Consider the following 12,254-nt stretch of genomic DNA (forward strand, 5'->3'; position numbering starts at 1 on the left):
TGCCTTCCTCCCTTTCACCTATATCTGGCATTTCTCCCCATGCTATCTCTCCCCAACTCCCCAACTCCTGCTGTGCCTCCCCTATTTCCCCCTGACAGACCCCATTGTGTGATGCTCCCCTCCCTGTGTCCATGCATTCTCATTGTTCAATACCCGGCTATGAGTGAGAACATGTGGTGTTAGATTTTCTGTTCTTGTGTCAGTTTGCTGAGAATGATGGTTTCTAGGTTCATCCATGTCCCTACAAAGGACACGAACTCATCGTTTTTGATGGCTGCATAATATTGCATGGTGTATATGTGCCACATTTTCCCTGTCCAGCCTATCATCGATGGGCATTTGGTTTGGTTCTAGGTCTTTGCTATTGTAAACAGTGCTGCAATGAACATTCGTGTGCCTGTGTCCTTATAGTAGAACTATTTACAAACCTTTGGATATATGGGATTGCTGGGTCAAATGGAATTTCCACTTCTAGGTCCTTGAGGAATTGCTACACTGTTTTCCATAATGGTTGAACTAATTTACACTCCCACCAACAGTGTAAAAGTGTTCCTTTTTCTCCACATCCTCTTCAGCATCTGTTGTCTCCAGATTTTTTAATTATCACCATTCTAATTGGCGTGAGGTGGTATCTCAATGTAGTTTTGATTTACATTTCTCTGATGACCAGTGATGATGACCATTTTTTCATATGTTTGTTGACCTCATGTATGTCTTCTTTTGTAAAGTGTCTGTTCATATCCTTTGCCCACTTTTGAATGGGCTTGTTTGTTTTTTTCTTGTAAATCTGTTTTAGTTCATTGTAAATTCTGGATATCAGCCCTTTGTCAGATGGGTAATCTGCAAAAAAATTTTCCCATTCTGTTGGTTGCTGATTCACTCTAATGACTATTTCTTTTGTCATTCAGAAGCTGTGGAGTTTGATTAGGTCCCATTTGTCTATTTTGGCTTTTGTTGCCAATACTTTTGGTGTTTTGATCATGAAGACCTTGCCTACGACTATGTCCTGAATGGTTTTGCCTAGATTTTCTTCTAGGGTTTTTATGGTGTTAGGTCTTATGTTTAAAACTTTAATCCATCCAGAGTTAATTTTAGTGTAAGGTGTCAGGAAGGGGTTCAGTTTCTGCTTTCTGCACATGGCTAGCCAGTTTTCCCAACACCATTTATTAAACAGGGAATCCTTTCACCATTGCTGGTTTTTGTCAGGTTTGTCAAAAATCAGATGGTTGTAGATATGTTGTGTTGCCTCCAAGGCCTCTGTTCTGTTCCATTGGTCTATATCTCTATTTTGGTACCTAGTACCATGCTGTTTTGATTACTGTAGCCTCGTAGTATAGTTTGAAGTCCAGTAGTGTGATGCCTCCAGCTTTGTTCTTTTTGCTTAGAATTGACTTGGCTATGTGGGCTGTCTTTTGGTTCCATATGAAGTTTAAGGTGTTTTTTCCCAGTTCTGTGAAGAAGGTCATTCGTAGCTTGATGGGGATAGCATTGAATCTGTGAATTACTTTGGGCAGTATGACCATTTTCACGATATTGATTCTTCCTAACCATGAACATGGAATGTTTCTCCATCTGTTTGTGTCCTCTCTTATTTTGTTGAGCAGTGGCTTGTAGTTCTCCTTGAAGAGGTCCTTTATGTTCCTGTTAGTTGTATTCCCAGGTATTTTATTCTCTTTGTAGCAATTGTGAATGGCAGTTCGTTCTTGCTTTGGCTCTCTGTCCGTTATAGGGTGTATAGGAATGCTTGTGATTTTTGCACATTGATTTTGTATCCTGAGACTTTGCTGAAGTTTCTTATCAGTTTCAGGAGATTTTGGGCTGAGATGATGGGGTCTTCTAGATATACAATTATGTCATTTGCAAATAGAGACAATTTGACTTCCTCCTTTCCTATTTGAATGCACTTTTTTTCTTTTTCTTGTCTGATTGCTCTGGCTTCATTTGTAATTTCTTCTGATTAATTTGTGTTTAAAAATTTCTTCCTCATTCAAAATTGGATAAATTCTTATATTGATTCAGTTTTAGTTGTTATTGCTTATGTTTAATCCCTTTGGAATTTATTTTGCTGTGGTGTAAGGCAATTTTCTAAATTGTTTTCCCTGCCAGTTGTTTCATAGCACTAAATAATGAATAATTCATTCATTCCCACTGTTGTGTAACATATATAAATTGTAGCATATAATAGATTCTCTTTGGAATTTATCTATTTTTCATTTCTTTTAGTCTGTCTCTTCTTGTCCTAGTTACAAAGTTTAAATACTATTGTTCCTTTAAAATAATTTTTTAAATTGTACTTTAAGTCCTGGGGTACATGTGCAGATCTTGTGGGATTTTTGCATAGGTACACACATTCCATGGTGGTTTGCTGTCTCCATGCCCCCATCACCTACATCAGGCATTTCTCCCAGTGTTATCCCTGCCCAAACTCCCCGCCCCCCACCGTCCCTCCCCTCGTTCCCCACTCCCCAACAGACCCCAGCGTGTGATGTTCCCCTCCCTATGCCGATGTGTTCTCATTGTTTAACACCCGCCTATGAGTGAGAACATGTGGTGTTTGGTTTTCTGTTCTTGTGTCAGTTTGCTGAGAATGATGGTTTCCAGATTCAACCATGTCCCTACAAAGGACATGAACTCATCCTTTTTTATGGCTGCATAGTATTTCATGGTGTTTTATGTGCCACATTTTCTTTGTCAAGTCTATCATTGATGGGCATTTGGGTTGGTTCCAGGTCTTTGCTATTGTAAACAGTGCTGCAATGAACATACGAGTGCATGTGTCTTTAAAACAGAGTGATTTATAATCCTTTGGGTATATACCCACTAATGGGATTGCTGGGTCAAATGGTATTTCTATTTCTAGATCCTTGAGGAATTGCCACACTGTCTTCCACAATGTTTAAACTAATTTACCCTCCCACCAACAGTGTAAAAGTGTTCCTATTTCTCCACATCCTCTCCAGCATCTGTTGTCTCCAGAATTTTTAATGATCACCATTCTAACTGGCATGAGATGGTTATCTCATTGTGGTTTTGATTTACATTTCTCTAATGACCAGTGATCATGAGCATTTTAAAAATATATTTGTTGGCATCATAAATGTCTTCTTTTGAAAAATGTCTGTTCATATTCTTTCCCCACTTTTGAATGGGTTTGTTTTTTTCTTGTAAATCTGCTTTAGTTCTTTGTAGATTCTCGACATTAGTCCTTTGTCAGATGATGGGTAGATTGCAATTTTTTTTCCCCATTTTGTTGGTTTCCAGTTCACTCTAATGATAGTTTCTTTTGCCATGCAGAAACTCTTAAGTTTAATTAGATCCCATTTGTCTATTTTGGCTTTTGTTGCCATTGCTTTTGGTGTTTTATTCATGAAGTCCTAGCCTATGCCTATGTCCTGAATGGTATTGCCTAGGATTTCTTCTAGGGTTTTTATGGTGTTAAGTCTTATGTTTAAATCTTTAATCCATCTGGAGTTAATTTTGGTGTAAAGTGTAAAGGAAGGGGTCCAATTTCAGCTTTCTGCACATGGCTAGCCAGTTTTCCCAACACCATTTATTAAACAGGGAATCCTTTCACCATTGCTTGTTTTTGTCAGGTTTGTCAAAGATCAGATGGTTGTAGATGTGTGGTGTTGCTTCCAAGGCCTCCGTTCTGTTCCACTGGTCTATATCTCTGTTTTGGTACCAGTACCATGCTATTCTGATTACTTTCGCCTTGTAGTATAGTTTGAAGTCAGGTAGTGTGATGCCTCCGGCTTTGTTCTTTTTGCTTAGGATTGTCTTGGCTATGAGGGCTCTCTTTTGATTCCATATGAAGTTTAAATTGGGTTTTTCCAGTTCTGTGAAGAAGGTCAATGGTAGGTTGATAGGGATAGCATTAAATCTATAAATTACTTTGGGCAGTATGGCCATTTTCATGATATTGATTCTTTCTAACCATATGCATGGAATGTTTTCCCATCTGTTTGTGTCCTTTCTTATTTCCTTGAGCAATGGTTTGTAGTTCTCATTGAAGAGGTCTTTTACATCCTTTGTTAGTTGTATTCCTAGGTATTTTATTCTCTTTGTATCAATTGTGAATAGGAGTTCCCTCATGATTTGGCTCTCTGTTTGTCTGTTATTGGTGTGTAGGAATGCTTGTGATTTTTGCACATTGATTTTGTATCCTGGGATCTTGCTGAAGTTGCTTATCAGCTAAAGGAGATTTTTGGCTGAGACAATGGGGTCTTCTAAATATACAATTATGTCTTCTGCAAATGGAGACAATTTTACTTACTCTTTTCTTAAGTGAATATCTTTTATTTCTTTTTCTTGTCTGATTGCTCTGGTTAGAACTTCCAATACTATATTGAATAGGAGTGATTGGAGAGGGCACCATTGTCTAGTGCCAGTTTTCAAAGGGAATGCTTCCAGTTTTTATCCGTTGAGGATGATATTGGCTGTGGGTTTGTTGTAAATATCTTTTATTATTTTGAGATATGTTCCATCAATACCTAGTTTATTGAGGGTTTTTAGCATAAAGTGCTGTTGACTTTTGTCAAAGGCCTTGTCTGCATCTGTTGAGATAATCATGTGGCTTTTGTCTTTGATTCTGCTTATGTGATGGATTATGTTTATAGATTTGCCTATGTTGAACCAACCTTGCATCCCTGGGATGAAGCCTACTTAGTCATGATGTATCAGTTTTTTGATGTGCTGTTCTACTCAGTTTACCAGTATTTTATTGAAGATTTTTGTATCAGTGTTCATCATGGATATTGGCCTGAAATTTTTTTTTTTTAGTTGTGTCTCTGTCAGGTTTTGGTATCAGGATGATGTTGGTCTCATAAAATGAGTTAGGGAGGATTTCCTATTTTTGTATTGTTTGGAATACTTTCAGAAGGAACAGTACCAGCTCCTCTTTGTACGTCTGGTAGAATTCAGCTTTGAACCCATATGGACCCGAACTTTTTTTGGTTGGGAGGCTATTAATCACTGCTTCAACTTCAGACCTTGTTATTGGTCTATTCAGGGTTTCAACTTCTTCCTGATTTAGTCTTGGGAGGGTGCAAGTGTCCAGCAATTTATCCATTTCTTTCAGATTTACTGGTTTATGTGCATAGAGTTTTTCTGTAGTAATCTCTGATGATAGTTTGTATTTCTGTGGAATCAGTGGTGATATTCCCTTTATCATTTTCATTGCATTATTTGATTCTTCTCTCTTTTCTTTTTTATTAATCTGACTAGCAGTCTATCTGTTTTGTTGATCTTTTCAAAAAAACAGCTCCTGGATTTACTAATTTTTTTTTTTAAGGATTTTTTTGTGTCTCTGATCTTTGTTATTTCCTGTCTTCTGCTATCTTTTGAGTTTTTTTTTTGATCTTCCTCCTCTAGTTCTTTCAGTTTTGTCTATAGGGTGTTGATTTTAGATCTTTCTTCACTTCTCATGTGGGCATTTATTGCTATAAATTTTCCTCTAGACACTGCTTTAAATGCATCCCAGAGATTCTGGTATGTTGTATCTTTGTTCTCATTGGTTTTTAAGAAAATCTTTATTTCTGTCGTCATTTCATTGCTTATCCAGTCATCATTCAGGAGCAGGTTGTTCGGTTTCTATGTAGTTGTGCAGTTTTGAGTGAGTTTCTTAATTCTGAGTTCTAATTTGATTGCACTGTTGTCTGAGAGACTGGTTGTTATGATTTCCATTCTTTTGCATTTGCTGAGGGGTGATTTATTTCCAATTATGTGGTCAATTTTAGAGTAAGTGTGATGTGGTGCTGAGACGAATGTATATTCTGTGGATTTGGGATGGAAAGTTCTATAGGTATTAGGTCCACTTGGTCCAGATCTGTGTTCAAGTCCTGGATATCATTGTTGATTTTCTGTCCTGTTGATCTGTCTAATATTGACAGTTGAGTGTTAATGTTTCCCACTATTATTTTGCAGTAGTCTAAGTCTCTGTATGTCATTAAGAACTGTTTTATGTATCTGATTGATCCTTTTACAATTATGTAATGTCCTTCTTTGTCTCTTTTGATCTTTGTTGTTTTAAAGTCAATTTTATCAGAGAGTAAGATTACAACCCCTGCTTTTTTTTTGCTTTCCATTTGCTTGGTAAATCTTCCCTCATCCCTTTATTTTGAGTCTATGTGTGTCTTTGCATGTGAGATGGGTCTCCTGAATACAGCACACCAATGGGTCTTTATTTTTATCCGGTTTGCCAGTCTGTGTCTTTCAATTGGGGCGTTTAGGCTGTTTACATTTAATGTTAATATTGTTATGTATGAATTTGATCCTGCCGTTTTGTTACTGGCTGTTTGTCTTGCCCATTAGTTGATGCTGTTTCTTCATTGTGTCATTGGTCTTTTCCATTTGGTATGTTTTTGCAGTGGCTGGTACTGGTTGTTCCATTCCATGTTTAGTGCTTCCTTCAGGAGTGCAAGTCTGGTACTGATGAAATCTCTCAGCATTTGCTTGTCCATAAAGGATTTTATTTCTCCTTCACTTATGAAGCTTAGTTTGGCTGGATATGAAATTCTGGGTTGAAAGTTCTTTTCTTTAAGGATGTTGAATATTGCCCCCCCCCCACCCCGCAAACTCTCTTCTGACTTGTAGGGTTTCTGCCAAGAAATCTGCTGTGAATCTGACGGGATTCCCTTTGTGGGTGACCCAATCTTTGTCTCTGGCTGCCCTTAGCACTTTTTTCTTCATTTCAACCCTGGTGAGTCTGATGATTATGTGCTTTGGGGTTGCTCTTCTTGAGGAATATCTTTGTGGTGTTTCCTGGATTTAATGTTGGCCTGCCTTGCTAGGTTGGGGAAGTTCTCCTGGATAATGTCCTGAAGAGTGTTTTCCAGCTTGGATTCATCCTCCCCATCACATTCAGGTACTCTGATCAAGCATAAATTAGGTCACTCACACCTCTTTTATTTTTTTTTTCTCAATTATGTTATTTTTGGCCCTTCGTTCACTTACTTTAGTTTTAAAATTAGATTATCAAATTACTAGAAAATCATGTTTCTTTTTCTTGAAATTATATTGAATCTATAGAATGATTTGAAGAAGAATTGACATTCTTTTGACAGAGAGACTTCCTATTCCTGAATATGTTGTATCTTGGCATTTATTCAGGCCTTTTTGCAACCTTTGATGAAGGTTGGTAAATTTATTGATAATATTCTTACATATTAGATTTACTCTCAAGCAACTTTATTTTTTAGTTAGATTTATTAACATATAATTAGCATAAAAGAAAGCTTACCCTTTGTAAGTGTACAGTTTAAGTCCTGACACATGTATATAATTGTGTAACCACTGCCACCAGTACCACCACAATAGAGACAGAGAAAATTTCCCTTAGCATTAAAGGTTCTTTTGTGCCCCTTTCCAGCCAATTCTTTCTTCTACCCACAATTCCAGGAAATCATCTGTTTTCTGTCCTTAAAGTGTTGTTTCTTTTATTCTTTCACATCAATGGAAACATTTGGTATGTAGTCTTTTTTGTCTGGCTTCTTCTAATTAGCACATACTTTTAAGATTCATCTATGTTGCTATATATTTTCATTATTGTTTATTCTTTATTATTGCTGAGTAATTTATTCATTCACCAGTTTATGGACGTTTGTTTTTTCCCCCACTATTTAGCCATGATAAATAATGCTCTCACAATGCTGCTATAAATGTTCTTGTACAGGTTTTGACTTCACATATATTTTTATTTATACTAGGTAAATACCTAGAAGGGGACTTTGGCAGTTATATATAAAGTAAATGTCTAACTTTATAAGAAATTGTTAAGCTGTTCTCCAAAGTGGCTATATAATTTTACATTCCCACCAGCAGTGTATAAGAATCTCAGCTGCTCAGTATCACCACCAGCACTTGGTATTTTCAGTCTTTTAAAAAAATTAGGCCTGGTGTGGTGCCTCATGCCTGTAATCCCAGCACTTTGGGAGGCTGAAGTAAGCAGATCACTTGAGATCAGGAGTTTGGAGACCAGCCTGGCCAACATGGTGAAACCCTGTCTCTATTAAAAATACAGAAATTAGTCTGGTGTGGTGGTGAGAGCCTCTAATCTCAACTACTTTGGAGGCTGAGGTAGGAGAATTAAATCACTTGAACTCTGGGAGGTGGAGGTTGCAGTGAGCTGAGATTGCATGTCACTGCATTCCAGCCTGGGTAACAGAGCAAGGCTTTGTCTCAAAAATAAATAAATAAATAAATAAATAAATAAATAAATAAGCTAACTTTATTTTAGAACTGTTTTGGATTTACAAAAAAATTAAACCAAGTTACCATAGCCGCCATCCCAGTTTCCCTTATTATTACCATATTTAATGTGTTACATTTTTTACAGCCAATAAACTGATATTGATATATTATTGTTAATTCACGTCTATAGCTTGCATTTGTGTACACTCTTTGTGTTCTATAGTTCTATGGATTTTGACAATGTATAACATATATCCACCATGATTATATAATACAGAATAGTTTCTCTGCCCTAAAAATCTTATACGATATACCTGTTCATCCTTCCCTCCAGCCTGAACCCCTGGCAACCACTGATCTTTTCACTCTCTGTAGTTTTGTCTTTTCCAAAATGTCATATAGTTGAAATCTTACAGTATGTAGTTTTTAAGACTAGTGTCTTTCACTTAGCAATATGTATTTAAGATTTTTTCCTGTATTTTCATGGCTTGATGACAACTCATTTCTTTTTATTGCTGAATAATATTCTATTGTGTGGATAGACACATAGAGTGTACCACAATTTGTTTATCCATTCACCTACTGAAGGTTACTTTTAAGTTTTAGTAATTATGAATAAAGCTGCTATAAGTGTTTGTGAGCAAGGTTTTGTGTGGATATAAGTTTTCAACTCATTTGGGAAATACCAAAAAGTGCAATTGCTGGATCATATGGTAAAACTATGTTTAGCTTTGTAAGAAACTGCCTGACTGCTTCCAAAGTGGATTTATCATTTTGCACTCCAATCAGCAATAAATGAGCATTCTCGTTGCTCCACATGTTTACCTACATGAAGTGTTGTCTACGTTTTGGGTTTTGGACATTCTAATAGGTGTGTAGTGATACATTGTTGTTTTAGTATTCAATTTCCTAGTGACATACTAGTTGAGCATTTTTTACATGCTTATTTGTAATCTCATCTTTTATGCTCAGCTGTCTCTTCAACTCTTTTGTTCAATTTTAACTGGGCTGTTTGTTTTCTTATTGTTCAGTTTTAAGAGTTCTTTATATATTTTCAATATAAGTTCTGCACAAGATATGCATTTTGCAAATATTTTCTCCTAGTCTATTATGGCGTGTATTTTCATTCTCTTAACAGTGCGTCTCACAGAGCAAATATCTTACATGTTAATGAAGTCCAATTTATCAGTTTTTACTTTCATGGATCATTCTTTCTTTTCTCCTATATTATCTTCTAGGAGTTTTATGGTTTTGCATTTTACTGGTTATGACCCATGCTGAACTAATTTTTGTTAAGAATGTCTAGATTCATCTTTTTTCTGCAAGTGGATGACCAGTTATTCCAGCACCATTTGTTGAAGAAACTATCTTTGATCCCTTGTATTACCTTTGCTTCTTTGTCAAAGATCAGTTGACTATATTTGTGTAGGTCTATCTATTTCTGGGCTCTCTATTTTCTTCCATTGATGTATTCGTCTATTCTTTTACCAACACCACATTGTCTTGTTTCCTGTCAGATAGTGTCAGTCTTCTAATTTTATTTATTTTCTTTAGTATTGTGTTTATTATTCTGAGTCTTTTGTCTTCCTACATGAACTTCAGAATCTGTTTGTTGATATCTAGAAAATAAATTGTTGGGATTTTGGTTGGGATTGCATATCAGTTGAGAAGAACTGACTTTAGCAATAAGGAATCTTTCTATCTGACAATATTGAGTCTTCCTATTCATGACCATGGAATATTTCTCCATATATTTAGATCTTTGATTTATCTTATCAGAGTTTCATAGTCTCTTTAAACATATCATATACATTTTTGTTAGATTTATACCTAAGCATTTCATCTTTTGGTGGAAATGTAAATAGTGTGTTTTAAATTTCAAATTCCAGTTGTTCATTGCTGGTATATAAGAAAACTATTGACTTTTCGAGATTAGCCTGTATCCTGCCTTGTCAGTCTTTCTAGTGAGTGTGTAATGGTAGCTCATTGTGGTTTAATTTGCATTTTCCTATGACTAATGATACTGAACATTTTCTCATGTGCTTATTAGCCATCTGTCTAATTTGGAGAAATGTCCATTCAAATTGTTTGCCCATTTTAAAATTGGTATATTTGTGTTCTCATTATTGGGTCATTATATAACACAGTATATAATATTAAATATAATACAAATTCTTTAAAAGATATGTGTTTTGAAAATATTTTCTGCCCTTCTGTGGCTTTTCTTTTCATTGTCTTAATGGATTTTCTATTATGACTTGCACCTTTTGTATTCTAAGAAGTCTTTGCCTTAACTAAGTTCAAAATAATCCTCTCTTGTTTTGTTCTAGAGTTTTGTAGTTTCCGTTCTTAGATTTATGTCTTTGGTGCATGTTTAGATGACTTTTGTCTTTGTGGCAAGGTGATGTTACAGGCATATATAATATATTTTTTTCTTATGTAGGTCCAATTTTTCCAGTTTAATTTGTTGACAAGATTATCTTTTGCTCATTGAATTACCTTGGCACCCTTGTCCAAAATCAACTGACCAGGTATGGATGGATCCACTTCTGGACTCTATTCTGTATATTTGATCTATTTGTGTAACCTTGAAACTAACACACTGTATCAATTATTATAGTTCAATGGTTCTCAACTGGGGCAATATTCCCCCCAGGGACATCTGGCAATGTGTAGAAACAGTTTTGTTGCCATAACTGGAGGGACATGCTCCTGGCATATTACGGCTACAGGCCAGGCAGCTACTCGAACAATAAAGTATTGCTCTGCTCCAAACTGTTAACATTGTTGAGGTTTAAAAACTGCAATAACATTATAGTAAATCTTGAAATAAAGCATTTTGGATCCTTTAACTTTGTTCTTCATTTAAAAAATATTTTTGAAAAAAATTAAAATGTGTTCTTGGTTATCCTAGATCCTTTGTATTTCTAGATAAATTGATAAATCTACTTTTCACTTTCTCCTCCAAAAATGCTACTGAAAGTTTTATTAGGATTGGGTTAAATCTATGGATCAATTTGGGAAGAAATGAAATCTTAACTATCTTGAGTCTCCTGATTATTAAGATGGTATAATTTTTTATTGTTTATTTTTTCTTTAAATTCTCTTAACAATATTTTGTATATTTCAGTGTATAGGTCGTGCATATATTTTGTGAAATTTATATTAAATAATACATGCTTTTTGATGCTATTATAAATGGTATTTTTTATACATTTTAACTTCTGATATTTATTATTAGTGTATAGAAATACAATTAATTTTTGTATATTGATACTGTATTTTATGACCTTACAAAACTTAATAGTTCTAGTAGCTGTTTTGTTTGTTTTTAGATTCTTGGTATTTTCTATGCAGATAATTATGCTGTCTGGTAGTAAACACAGTTTTAATTCCTATTTTCCAAATTGTATCATTTCTTCTTGCTGTGTTTATTTTATTTTATTTTTGCTCTATTTGAACTGGTTAGGACCTCTAGTAGAATGTTGAATGGATGTGGCTAGAGCAGATCTTCTTGCTTTGATCTTCATTTTATTGCAGGAAATATTCAGTCTTTCACTGTTAACTGTGGTGCCAGCTTTTATAAGTTTGAGGGAGTTCCCTTCTATCCATAGTTTGGTGAGGAATTTTTTCGTGAATTTATGTTCATGATCCTGAATTTTTTTCTATTATCTATTGAAATGACCTTTCTAAGTGACTGACTTTTAAGTGTTGAACCACTCTACCAATTCCCATAGTACCAATCTATTTGGTCATGATATATTATTCTTGATATATATTTGGGTTTAATTTGTTACTATTTTATTTAAGGCTTTTTTGTGTGTGTGTCTGCATTCATTAGATATGTTGGTCTTTAATTTTCTTTTCTTGCAATGCATTTATTTGGTTTTGGCAAAGAGTCACTCTAGTCTCATAAAATGAGTCGAGAAGCGTTTTTTCCCTCTTTTATGAAACAGTTTATGTAGAATTAATATTCTTTCTTCCTTAAGTACTTGATGTATTAGTCAGGCAGGTGTTTCTTAAGTATGAACTTACATGATCACAAGGTCCCACAATATACTGTCTGC

At 35.2% G+C, this 12,254-nt stretch overlaps 1 protein-coding gene across 3 annotated transcripts in view; it reads left to right on the forward strand.

Annotated features, from left to right (window-relative positions):
- GABRA3 (gamma-aminobutyric acid type A receptor subunit alpha3) overlaps positions 1–12,254 on the forward strand; it is a 271,576-nt gene that overhangs the window by 8,701 nt on the left and 250,621 nt on the right. For 2 of the 3 annotated variants that reach the window (XM_074391423.1, XM_074391422.1), the window contains one exon: positions 10,631–10,718. The exons of the other annotated variant lie outside the window; for it this stretch is intronic. The gene's annotated coding sequence lies outside the window, so the exon portion shown is untranslated. The remainder of the gene's footprint in view (positions 1–10,630; positions 10,719–12,254) is intronic. 3 annotated transcript variants of the gene reach the window in all.

The sequence above is a fragment of the Saimiri boliviensis genome, chromosome X (genome assembly GCF_048565385.1).
Source record: "Saimiri boliviensis isolate mSaiBol1 chromosome X, mSaiBol1.pri, whole genome shotgun sequence".
In the NCBI taxonomy this organism is placed as follows: domain Eukaryota; kingdom Metazoa; phylum Chordata; class Mammalia; order Primates; family Cebidae; genus Saimiri; species Saimiri boliviensis.